The sequence below is a fragment of the Ceratotherium simum genome, chromosome 14 (genome assembly GCF_057802395.1).
Source record: "Ceratotherium simum simum isolate JZ-2026a chromosome 14, ASM5780239v1, whole genome shotgun sequence".
In the NCBI taxonomy this organism is placed as follows: domain Eukaryota; kingdom Metazoa; phylum Chordata; class Mammalia; order Perissodactyla; family Rhinocerotidae; genus Ceratotherium; species Ceratotherium simum.
Genome location: NC_141913.1, coordinates 57,125,918 through 57,140,425, shown reverse-complemented (window position 1 = coordinate 57,140,425; position 14,508 = coordinate 57,125,918).

Genomic DNA, 14,508 nt, shown 5'->3' with positions numbered 1-14,508 from the left:
AAAAAAAAAAGGTATTGGAATGTCTCTAAAACCAGTCACTTCTCATAATCACACTTTTCCAAAGATAAATATAAATAATAAGTCTTTAATGAATATGACATTTTAAGTCTTAATATTCATAAGTATATATTACATATATAACAATTTATATTAAATCAAATAAATTTTTCTAGTCCCTTAACTGGATGGCACTAATAGCAAGACATAAGACATTGAAGTGATTGCCCTCAGAGAAAGAATATAGTAGGTTTTGAAAATATTAGGAAAACTCATCTCCATTTACAGGATACTTCTCAAATTTAAATCTTCTCATTTATGTATAAAATGGGACTTTTTTGTTGACTATGGAAATAAATTACTTTCTATTAAATCATATTTCATTACCTAACAAATATAATTTTCTGTATCAAATGTGCAGGTATCATAATGCTCAAATATATAATGTAAACGAGATGACAGTCAAAAGTAAGATATTTTAAACCCTTAAAACAATAACCTTGCATGGCGAAGTGAATTTAACCTCATCACAGCTGCTTATATCAAGAATGGAAGAGGGGAGGAGAGGAGTCAAGATGGCAGCGTAAGCAGACTCTGAACTCACCTCCTCCCACGGACACAGCCAATTTACAACTACTCGTGGAAAAATTACCCCTGAGACAGAATTGAAAACTGCATAAGAGGAACTCCTGCAACAACGGACAATCCTAACTGAGGTGGAAGAGGCAGAGACTGCCTTCTGGAGAGGAAAAACGCCACCTTCACAAGCCGCCCGCCTCACGGCCGCCTGGGAGCAGCTCACAGGTACGCAGCCTCCCTGGAGACGCGGGGCCCTGAGCCGGGGAGCGCCCCCATTGTGGGCATATTGTGGACCCAGCACAACCAAGATCAGCGGCATAATATCTGACTTTGCCTACTGCTAAAACATTGGGGAGTACCCCCAGAAAACCCGGTTCACAAAGAAATTAAAACAGGCTCTTAAAGGGCCCACACGCAAACTCACCCGTTTCAGAAAGCATCCTAAAATCACCAGAAAGAAAGGTGCACAGTGCTGGGGTGAAAAGAGACTCACCTAATAGGCCCTGAGTGCATCTCTGAGAGGGGTGAGAACACTCCAGGGACTGGGACATTGGCAGCGGCCATTGTTGAGGCCTGGTGTGGGCCTGCTGACACAGACGCCATTGGAGTTCTCCCTGAGGCCTGCTAGGCCAGGGTCTGCCCCACCCTCTAGAGCACCTATTTAATCCAGCTCAGCCAGGGCAGGCAGCCCACCCTAGAGACTGGCCCCACCCAACAACAAGCCCTCAGGCAACTTGTGAGCCTGCATAGATTGGTGACTGGATTCTCTGCAGCCTGGCAACTGAGCTGACTTTAGTGGGGCAGGGTGTGCACAAGGAGCGGGTGGAGAGTGTGGGGTGGTGGCAGAGTGTGTGGGGCTCCTGCCGTGGAGAGACTGGGTCCGCTTGGGGAGGTAGGAGAGCGCACAAGGGGCAGGACTGCGTTGAATGTGTGTGTGGACCTGTGGGTGGCAGGGCTGGTCAGCTGCAGAAGGCTTGTGCTTCTCAAAGACCCACATAGGGGGTTTGGCCCACCTTCCAAAGCCTGAAACAATTAGGTGCTCCTGTGCCTGAGGCCAGCCCCACCCAGCTGCAATCCTCAGAGAGCTGACAAGAGACCTAATAGGCTAGAGGCTTACAGCAATTGTAAGGCCCTGAGCCTAACAACCTGCCATGCTGGGGGGCTACCCACTTAAAAGAAATACTGCAACACAAATGTGGTATTAGAACTTGCAGCCAACAGTGCTGGGGCTCCCCACACCTGATAAAGAGACTGAAGGGCCCACAACAACTACAAGCAGCTGAGAATTACAACAGCTGGCCAGGAGCATAACTCGGCCTCCCTGGGTGCCTATAGGGAGAGCAAACAGGCCACAACAGAAGGACACACGTAGCCCACATAGGGGTCACCCCTGGAGCATTGAGAACTGAGGGAAGCACACGGGAAGCCTCCTAAGGCATCACTTACATAAGGTGACCTATCCAAGAGCAGGAGATGTAGCTGACCTACCTAATACGTAGACACAAGCACAGGGAAAGAGGCAAAATGAGGAGGCAAAAGAATACATTCCAAGTAAGGGAATAGGACAAAACCCCAGAAAAGGAACTAAGTGAAACAGAAATGAGCAACCTACCTGACAGAGAGTTCAAACAAAGAGTGTTAAGGATGCTCACTGATCTGGGGAGAAGAATAGATGAACTCAGTGAGAATGTCAACAAAGAAATGGAAGATATAAAAAAGAACCAATCAGAAATGAAGAATACAATACTGGAAATGAAAAATTCACTAGAGGGACTCAAAAGCAGAGTAGAGGATACAGAAGAACGGATCTGTGAGCTGGATGAAAGACTAGAAGAAATTACCCAAGCTGAACAGGTAAAAGAGAAAAGAATTAAAAAGAGTGAGGACAGTCTAAGGGACCTCTGGGACAACATCAAGCACACTAACATCCGTGTTATAGGTGTCCCGGAAGGAGAAGAGCGAGACAAGGGGGCAGAGAATCTATTTCAAGAAATAATAGATGAAAACTTCCCTAAACTAAGGAAGGAAACAGACATCCAGGTACAGGAAGCACAGAGAGCCCCAAACAAGATAAACCCAAAGAGGCCCACACCAAGACACATCATAATCAAAATGTCCAGAATTAAAGATAAAGAGAGAATCCTAAAAGCCGCAAGAGAATGTCAAGTTACATACAAAGGAAACCCCATAAGGCTATCAGCTGACTTCTCAGCAGAAACCTTACAGGCTAGAAGAGAATGGCACGATATATTTAAAGTCCTAAAAGGAAAAAACTTACAGCCAAGAATACTCTACCCAGCAAGGTTATCATTCAAAATGGAAGGAGAGATCAAAATTTTCCCAGATAAGCAAAAATTAAAGGAGTTTGTCACCAAGAAACCAGTGCTACAAGAAATGTTAAAGGGACTGATTTAAGGGGAAAAGGGAAAACCACAATAGGAAAAATTATCTATTTCCATGATAAGAACGTAATGGATACAAATGCACAAAAAGAGGTGAGATATGACATCAAAAACATAAAAGGAGGGAGGAGGGGAGTTAAAGAGTACAGCTTTCAGACAGAGGTCAAACTAAAGTGACCATCAATTCTGTATAGAAGAAGAAAGGAACAGAGTAGGACTACTAAAACACTGAGAAAAAAAAAAAGTTAAAAAAATGGCAGTAAGTACATACTTATCAATAGCTACTTTAACTGTCAATGGACTAAATTCTCCAATTAAAAGGCATAGGGTGGCTGACTGGATAGAAAAACAGGAACCATATATATACTGCATACAAGAGACACACTTCAGACCTAAAGACACTCACAAACTGAAAGTGAAGGGATGGAAAAAGATACTCCACGCAAATGGCAATGAAAAGAAAGCTGGGGTAGCTGTACTCATATCAGACAAAATAGACTTTAAAACAAAAACTATAAAAAGAGACAAAGAAAGGCATTACATAATGATCAAGGGAACAATCCAACAAGAGGATATAACACTTGTAAATATCTACGCACCCAATGTAGGTGCACATAAATATATAAAGCAATTATTAACAGACATAAAAACAGAAATAGACAGTAGCACAATAATAGTAGGGGACTTTAACACACCACTTACACCAATGGATAGATCATCCAAACAGAAGATCAATAAGGAAACATTGGTCTTAAAGGACACACTAGAACAGATGGACCTAGTAGATACATACAGAGCATTCCATCCAAAAACCGAAGAATACACATTCTTTTCAAATGCACATGGAACATTCTCCAGGATTGATCATATATTAGGCCACAAAGCAAGTCTCCATAAATTTAAGAAGACTGAAATAATACCAAGCATCTTTTCTGACCAAAACAGTATGAAACTAGAAATCAACTATAGGAAGAAAATCAGAAAAGCCACAAATACGTGGAGATTAAACAAAATGCTACTGAACAATGACTGGGTTAACGAAGAAATCAAAGAAGAAATCAAAAAATACCTGGAGACAAATGAAAATGAAAATACGACATGCCAGAATTTATGGGATACAGCAAAAGCGGTTTTAAGAGGGAAGTTTAAAGCGATACAGGCCTATATCAACAAACAAGAAAAATCTCAAATAAACAATCTAACAATGCATCTAAAAGAACTGGAAAAAGAAGAACAAACAAAGCCCAAAATCAGTAGAAGAAGGGAAATAATAAAAATTAGAGCAGAAATAAATGACATAGAGACCAAAAAAAAAATAGAAAAAAGTAATAAAACCAAGAGTTGGTTCTTTGAAAAGATCAACAAAATTGACAAACCTTTAGCTAGACTCACCAAGAAAAAAAGAGCGAAGGCACAAATAAGTAAAATCAGAAATGAAAGAGGAGAGGTTACAACAGACACCTCAGAAATACAAAAGATGATAAGAGAATACTATGAAATGCTATATGCCAACCAATTCGACAATCTGGAAGAAACAGATAAATTCTTAGACTCATACAACCTTCCAAAACTGGATCAAGAAGAAGTAGAGAATTTGAATAGACCAATCACCAGTAAGGAGATCGAAACAGTAATCACAAACCTCCCCAAAAATAAAACTCCAGGACCAGATGGCTGCCCTGGTGAATTCTACCAAACATTCAAAGAAGACTTAATACCTATCCTTCTCAAACTCTTCCAAAAAATTGAGGAGGGGGGGAAGCTCCCTAACTCATTCTATGAAGCTGACATTACCCTGATACCAAAACCAGACAAGGACAACACAAAAAAAAGAAAATTACAGGCCAATATCACTGATGAACATCGATGCAAAAATCCTCAACAAAATACTAGCAAACCGCATACAACAATACGTTAAAAAGATTATACACCATGATCAAGTGGGATTTATTCCAGGGATGCAGTGATGGTTTAAGATTTGCAAATCAATCAACGTAATACACCACATTAATAAAATGAAGATTAAAAATCACATGATCATCTCAATAGATGCAGAGAAAGCATTTGACAAGATCCAGCATCCATTTATGATAAAAACTCTGAATAAAATGGGTATAGAAGGAAAGTACCTCAACGTAATAAAGACCATATATGAGAAACCTACAGCTAATATCATCCTCAATGGTGAAAAACTGAAAGCTATCCCTCTAAGAACAGGAACCAGACAAGGATGCCCACTGTCACCACTCCTATTTAACATAGTACTGGAAGTCCTAGCCAGAGCAATCAGGCAAGAGAAAGAAATAAAAGGGATCCAAATTGGAAAGGAAGAAGTGAAACTGTCACTATTTGCAGATGACATGATTTTATATATAGAAAACCCTAAAGAATCCACCAGAAAACTTTTAGAAGTAATAAACGAATATGGTCAAGTTGCAGGATACATTATCAACATACAAAAATCAGTTGTATTTCTGTACACTAACAACGAAGTAGCAGAAAGAGAAATTAAGAATACCATCCCATTTACAATTGCAACAAAAAGAATAAAATACCTAGGAATAAACTTAACCAAAGAGGTGAAAGATCTGTACACCGAAAGGTATAAAACATTGCTGAAAGAAATTGAAGAAGACACAAAGAAATGGAAAGATATTCCGTGCTCTTGGATTGGAAGAATTAACATAGTTAAGATGTCCATACTTCCTAAAGCCATCTATAGATTCAATGCAATCCCTATCAAAGTTCCAACAACATTTTTCACAGAAATAGAACAAAGAATCCTAAAATTTATATGGAACAACAAAAGACCCCGAATAGCTAAAGGAATCCTGAGAAAAAAGAACCAAGCTGCAGGTATCACACTCCCTGATTTCAAAATATACTGCAAAGCTATAGTAACCAAAACAGCATGGTACTGGCACAAAAACAGACACACAGATCAATGGAATACAATTGAAAGCCCCGAAATAAACCCACACATCTATGGACAGCTAATCTTTGACAAAGGAGCCAAGAACATACAATGGGGAAAAGAAAGTCTCTTCAACAAATGGTGTTGGAAAAACTGGATAGCCACTTACAAAAAAATGAAAGTAGACCCTTACCTTACACCATACACAAAAATTAACTCCAAATGGATTAAAGACTTGAATGTAAGACCTGAAACTGTGAAACTTCTAGAAGAAAACATAGGCAGTACGCTCTTCGACATCAGTCTTAGCAACATATTTTCAAGCACCATGTCTGACTGGGCAAGAGAAACAACAGAAAAAATAAACAAATGGGACTACATCAAACTAAAAAGCTTCTTCACAGCAAAGGAAACCATCAACAAAATGAAAAGACAACCTAACAATTGGGAGAAGATATTTGCAAACCATACATCTGATAAGGGCTTCATCTCCAAAATATATAAAGAACTCATGCATCTCAACAACAGAAAAACTACCAACCCAATTAAAAAATGGGCAAAAGACCTGAACAGACATTTCTCCAAAGAAGATATACAGATGGCCAACAGGCACATGAAAAGATGTTCAAAATCACTAACTATCAGGGAAATGCAAATCAAAACTACAATGAGATATCACCTCACGCCCGTCAGAATGGCTATAATTAACAAGACAGGAAACAACATGTGTTGGAGAGGATGTGGAGAGAACGGAAGTCTCATACACTGCTGGTGGGAGTGCAAACTAGTGAAGCCACTATGTAAAACAGTATGGAGATTCCTCAAAAAATCAAGGATAGAACTACCATATGATCCAGCTATTCCACTGTTGGTTATTTATCCAAAGAACTTGAAAACACCAATTTGTAAAGGTACATGTACTCCTGTGTTCACTGCAGCGTTATTCACAATAGCCAAGACTTGGAAGCAACCTAAGTGCCCCTCAAGGGACGAATGGTTAAAGAAGCTGTGGTATATATACACAATGGAATACTACTCAGCCATAAGAAACGATGAAATCCAGCCATTTGTGACAACATGGATGGACATTGAGGGTATAATGCAAAGTGAAATAAGTCAGAAGGAGAAGGTCAAATACCGTATGATTTCCTTCATTAAGTAGTAGATAATAACAACAATAAACAAACACATAGAGACAGAGATTGGATTGGTGGTTACCAGAGGGGAAGGGTGGAGGGAGGAGGGTGAAAGGGATAATTCAGCACATGTGTGTGGTGATGGGTTGTAATTAGTATTTTGGTGGTGAACATGATGTAATCTATGCAGAAATAGAAGTATAATGATGTACACCTGAAATTTTTACAATGTTATAAACCAATGTTACTGCAATAAACAAAAAATTAAAAAAAAAAAAAATGAATGGAAGAGGGACCATACAGAGCCAACTAGAGACTTAACTCAAGGTTACAGACACCAGTTTGATTAGTAGGTGGTAAGCATTGGATCTGAAATGTGATGCGGACTTTGGGCCAGTTTTGGTCATTTTCATTGCAAGGTACTTTGGCTACTGCATGCTGCCAAGTACGGCAAGCATGTGAGTGTGCACAGAGAAGCTTAGAAAGTAACCTGACTCGGAAAGATAAGCAGAGAAGTAATTATCAGACAGAGTAACTGCCTAGAAACTCCTCAGTTCCCGTGACCCACCTCTCACCATCACTGCCCTTTTAAATTCAGGCAGTCATCATAGGTTTCTATTATTTGCAACTAACTTTACACTATTTAAGAGGCTACTATCTAAAGTCAACAACATAAGAAAAGTAAGAAATTAAATTTGATAGCACTTGATATGAGCAAACTCTGAAAGATTCAGATAAATTTTGTAAGATAGCATTTAAATATTTAAAGCAGTTCAAAGATAAACCACCAGAAGCATAGAGTAACTTAATATTAATATATTTAATAAAAATATACTCCATCTTCAGAAGACTAGGCTAAGTCAAGAATCTATTTTATTATTTCATAAGGAAGGATAAATGTATTTATATCTATAAAATTAACATATTGGAAAATATAAAAATGAAAAGTGATTAATAGAAAGATAGCAAAAAATATAAAGACATATAAAATACATGAAACTTACAATAAGAAACAATAATATGAAGTTACTAATAATATAGACAGTGTAGTCCTAAATATAATCCCTAGGATTATCAGAATAATTTTAAAAACAGAGTATACATACTTTTCAAGAACATATGAAACTTTTTCCACAATTGGCCATATGTTTGTTTATAAAGCAAGCCTCAATCAATTACAAAAGATTGATATCATTCAGTGTATGCTCTCTGACATTGGTGGGAAGAGAGAGGAATAAATTTTTAAAAAAGGGAGGAATCTCCAATAGATTGAAAATGAAGCAAGTTATTTCTAAATAACTGTTAGAACACAACAAGGAGTCACAAATGAAATTAGAAAATATTTTAACCTGAAAGTTAATGAAAATATATTAAAACCCATTACACACAGCTAAAGAATTGCTTGAAGGGGAATTTCTGGCCTTAAAGTTAGAAAGTTTTAAAAGCAATGATCTAAAATTTCATCTCAGGAAACTCAAAAAAAGAATAGGAGAGCAATATCCTAGCAATAAAACAAAGTAATAAAGAGTAGAAATCAATAAAATTAAAATCAGGAAATGGAGAACAAAAAACTAGTCAAGAATAGTTTTTGTATATATTAATTAACTTGATAAGCCCAGCTAATACTGTTTAAATATAAAATAGAAAGAAAACCAGAGTCACTCAGCTCACTCTGCAGGAATAGCATGAGGCTCAGAAAGAAAACCAAAAAATGGAGTATCACTACAGATACTAAGAAAATATTATGATCAACTTTGAATTAACAAGTTTGAAAGTGAAAATGAAATGAATAAATGCTCGAAAAACATAACTTATAACTTGACAAAAGAATAAATAAAATTCTAAATAATTAAGTATGTTAATGAAATTAAATTGGTTGTTAAAAACTTTCTTACAGTGAAAAGTTCGAGTCCAAACAACTTCATCAGTGAATTCTACTAAATATTTTAAAAAGTAATAATACCAATATTATACAAATATTTGAAGAGAATAGAAAAAGAGAGGAATATTTTCCTACTCATTTTATGTCACAATTTTAACCTTAATACCAAATCCTGACAAGGATATGACAATAATAACAAAATGCAGATCTATCCTTGTTATATAGATGTTAAAATCTTGACCAAAATATTAACAAATCAAATCCATTGATTAGAAAATTAAAATATATTATGAAAAATTGGAGTGTATTGCAGGAATGGAAAGATGTCTTAACATTTGAAAGTCAATTAATATAATTAACCACATTAATAGGAAAAAGGAAAAAATATTACTTTAATAGAAGTACTACTGTTAGTAGTCACTTCAGGGAACTTCTTTAATGTAATAAATAGGTATTTAAAAAAGAAAAAAAAACACTAAGTCAATGATCATACATAATGAAGAATTATTTAAATCATTTTCTCTTAGACAAGGAAAGAAACAATGCACACTATTACTATTTCTATTTAGAATTTTATTGGATATTGTGGCCAGTGAAATAATGTAAGTACAAAAGGAATAGAAGAATAAACATAGGAAAGAAATAAATGAAATATATTTCTATGATGTCATGATTAAGTACATAGAAAATAAAAAAAATACACCAAAATAATAGTAATAATCAGTGAACTAACAAGGTCTTGATACTTTGTAACATATCTGAATTTTAATTGATTGTCAAAAGTCAACAACTGATCATTTTTATGCAAATATCATTGTAATCAAACCACAAAGAAAAAAATACTATAGTAGATATAAAAATAGAGAAAGAGAAAAGAATCAAAGTATATCACTACAAAAATGTCATCAAATCTTCTATGGACTGAATGTTTGTGTTCTCCCAAATCATATGTTGAAACATAATACCCAATGTGGTAGTATTAGGAGGTGAGATCTCTGGGAGGTTGAGGTCATGAGGTTGGAGTCTTCATGAGTGGGATTAATGATCTTATAAAAGACCCTACAGAGCTGCCCAGCCCTTTCTGCCATGTGAGGCTATGGCTAGAAGGTGCTGTCTATAAACCAGAAGGCAAGTCCTCACCAGACATAGAATCTGGCAGCACCTTGGACATCCCAGCCTTGGGCTTCCCAGCCTTGAGAACTGTGAGATATAAATGCTTCTTGTTTATAAGCCACCCAGTTTATGGTATTTTTGCTATAGCAGCCTCAATGAACTAAGACAAAATCAAAAAGTAAGACAGTAGAGAGAAACAAAAGAAATACAAAACTGACAGAAAACAATTCACAAAATAACAATCTTAAGTCCCCATCTATAATAATTATTTAAATGCACTGCATTAAATTCACCAATTAAAAGATATAAGGTGGCTATTGAAAGAAAAACAAAAAAAAAAAACAAAACCAAGATCCAACTCTATGTTGTCTGCAAGAAACTCATTTTAGATTTAAGAACACACATAGGCTGAAAGTGAAGAGACAGAAAAAATATTCTATGTGATGGTAAACAAAAGAGAGCACCGGTGGCTATACTTACATCAGACAAAATAAGCTAAGTCAAAAAGAGACACAAAAGACAAAGAGGGGTATATAATGATAAAAGGGTCAACTCATCAAGAAGATAAATCAGTTAGATATATATAAAATCACCCACCATCTGAGTGCCTGAATATATAAAACAAGAATTGATAGAACTGAAGGGAGAAATAGACATCAATGCAACAATAGTGAGAGGCTTCAATACTCCACTTTCAAAATAGATCATCCAGACAGAAAATCAATAAAGACACAGCCAACTTGAACAACACTATAAACGAAATGGACATAACAAACATATACAGAACATTCTACCCAACAGCAGCAGAATACACATTCTTCTCAAGCACACATAGAACACTGTATGGGATCGATCACATGTTAGGCCACAAAACAAAGCTTAACAAATTTCAGGAGACTGGAATAATTCCAAGTATCTTTTCCAGCCTCGATGGAATGAAACTGGAAATCAATAACGAAAGAAAAAATGGAAATTAAACAACGTGCCCGTGAACAAACATTGGTCCAAATAAGAAATCAAAAGTGAAATTAGAGAACATCTCACAACAAACAAAAATGAAAACACAACATATCAAAACTTACATGATGCAAGAGCTGTACTAACAGGGAGGTTTATAACAATAGACACCTACATTAAAAAAGAAGAAAGACCTCAAATACACAAGAAAACATTACACCTCAAAGAACTAGAAAATGAAGAACACACTAAGCCCAAAGTTAACAAAAGGAAGAAGTAATAAAGATTAAAGCAGAAATAAATGAAACAGAGAATAGAAACAATAGAAAAAGCCAACAAAATTAGAAGTTGGTTTTTTGAAAATATCAACAATCTCTTAGTTAAAATAACTTAGAAAAAAGAGAAAATACTCAAATGAATAAAATCAGAAATGGAAGAGTAGACATTATAATGATGCCACAAAAATAAAAAATATCATAATGAACTATTATGAACAACTAAATGCCAAAAAATTGATCAACCTAGAAGAAATGGATAAATTATTAGAAACATACAACCCACCAAGACTGAATTAAGAAGAAATAGAAATTTTGAATAGACCAATAACAAATAAGGAGATTGAACCACTAACCTAAAACCTCCCAACAATAAAAAGCCCTAGACCAGATCGTTTCACAGACGAATCTACCAGTAATTTAAGGGAGAATTAATACCAATCCTTATAAATTTTTCCTAAAAAGATAAATAGAGAACACCTGCAAATTCTTTTCATGGGGCTACTTTCATTCTCATACCCAAGCCAGATAAGGACACTACAAGAAAAGAAAACTACAGGCCAATAAGTCTGATAAATATAGATGGAAACATCCTCAACAAAATACTAGTAAATGGAATTCAACAGCACATCAAAAGGATTATACACCATCACCAAGTAGGAATTAGCCTGAGCAATTAGGCAAGAAAAGGAAATAAAAAGCATCTAAATTAGAAAAGAAGTAAAATGATCTCTGTTTGCAGATGGCATGATCTTTTATGTAGAAAACCCTAAAAACTCCACAAAAAAAAACTTTTAGAATAAATGAATTCAGCAATATTGCAGGATACAAAATTAACATAAAAAAACAGTTATATTTCTATACACTGAGAGAAAATCATCTGAAAAGAAAATTAAGGAAACAATCTCATTTACAATAGCATCAAAAATAATAAAATACTTACACACAAATTTAACCAAGAAGGTAAAAGTCTTATATACTGAAAACTATAAAACACTAATGAAAAAATTAAAGCAGATACAAATAAATGGAAAAACATCCTGTGTTCATGGATTGGAAAAATTATTACAGTTAAAATGTCCATGCTACCCAGAGTGATCTACAGATTCAATGCAATCCCTAACACAATTTCAATGACATTTTTACCAAAATTAAAAAAAATTATAAAATTTATATGGGACCACAAAAGATCAAATAGCCAAAAAATTTTGAGCAAGAAGAACAAAACCGCAGGCATCACATTTCCTGATATCAAATATATTACAAAGTTACGGTAATTGAAATAGTATGGTACTGATACAGAAATAGACAAACAGAGCAATGGAACAGAACAGAAAGCCAAGAAATAAAACGAAGCATATATGGTCAACTGATCTTCTATAGGGGTGCCAAGAACACATAATGGGCAAAGGATAGCCTCTTCAATAAATGGTTTGGGAAACTGGATATCCACATGCAAAGGAATGGAATTGGACTCTTATCTTACACCATACACGAAAATCAACTCAAAATGAATTAAAACTTAAATATAAGAGCTAAAACCATAAAACCTCCAGAAGATAACACAGGCAAAAAGCTCTTTGACAATTCCTTTGGCGATGATTTCTTGAACAAGATATCAAAAGCATAGGCAATAAAAGCAAAACAGACAAATGGGATTACATCATACTAAAAGCTTCTGTACAGCAAAGTAAGCAATCAACAAAGTAAAAAGGCAAACTGAAAAACCCAGGAAAAGTGTTCCCATTTCTCCACAGTCTCTCTAGCATTAGTTATTTTTTGTCTTGGTGATTATAGCTATTCTAAAGAGTGTAAGATGATGGAATCATCTTGGAATACTACTCAGCCATAAAAAAAGACAAAATCGTCCCATTTGAAACAACATGGATGGACCTGGAGGGTATTATGTTAAGTGAAATAAGCCAGAAAGAGAAAGACAAACAGTGAATGATTTTGCTCATATGTGGAAGATAAACCAACACATGGACAGATAGAATTGTTTGGTCGTTACCAGGGGCTATGGGGGTAGGCGGTGGGCACGAGGGGTAGAGGGATGCACTTACATGGTGACTGACAAACAATAATGTACAACAAATCTTCACAATAAAAAAAAACAGGAAAAAATATTTGCAAACCATATATCTGATAAAGGGTTCATATATAAATTATATACAGCTCAAGAGCAAAAAAGTCCAAATAAACTAATTCAACAATGGGCAAAGAACCCAAATACCCACTCTGGGTGTGTCTCTATAGGATTTTAAGTCATGATCTTGAAGAGATACCTACATTCCCATATTCACTGCAGCATTATTTACCATATCCAAGTCATGGAAATAACCTAAATGTCCATCAACGAATGAATGGATAAAGAAGAGGTGGTATATATATAAAAAGGAAAGAGATCTTGCCATTTGCAACAACATGAATGAACTTGTAGGACATTCTGCTAAATGAAATAAGCCAGACACAGAAAGACACATATCACAAGATACCACTTATGTGAGGAATCTAAAGTAGTCACACTCATAGAAGCAGAGTAGAATAGTGGTTATCAGAGGCTGAGGGAGGGGTAATGTGGAGGTATTAGTCAAAGGCTACCAAATTTCAGCTATATAAGATGAATAAGCCCTAGAGCTCTGCTGTACAGTATAGCGCCTCTAGTTAACAACAATATATTGTATAATTAAAAATTTACTAGGAAGGTATATCTTACTTTAAGTGCTCTTATCACAAAATAAGAAGAAGGAGGAGGAGGAAGAAGAGGAAGAAGAAGAGAAAGAGAAGGAGGAGGAGAAAAATAATAAAGAGGAAACTTTTGGGAGGTGATGGATGTTTATGGCATAGACTGTGGTGATGATGTCACGGTTGTATACTTATCTCAGAACTCACCAAGTTGTTTACATTAAATATAAACAGCGTTTTGTATGTCAATTATACCACAATAAAGTGTTTTTTTAAAAAAGAATAGTACTGGAAACAGAAGTCATTGCTTTACCAAAATTGGAAATTAAGAGACCCTGGACATTTTTATTCCAAGCCATAATAAGCTCTTTTTTAATAAGAGTTCCTATTATGGTATACAATTTTTAGATGTGAAAGACTCCTTAGAAATGATCTAGTCTAACCTCTTCATTTTTATAAATGCTGGAAACCAAGGTCATAGAGGCAAAACGACATGTCCAGGGCCACACACATAGCATTATTAGTGGAACCACTCTTAGAATCCTAGTATTTTGCTGATTCCTTAAGT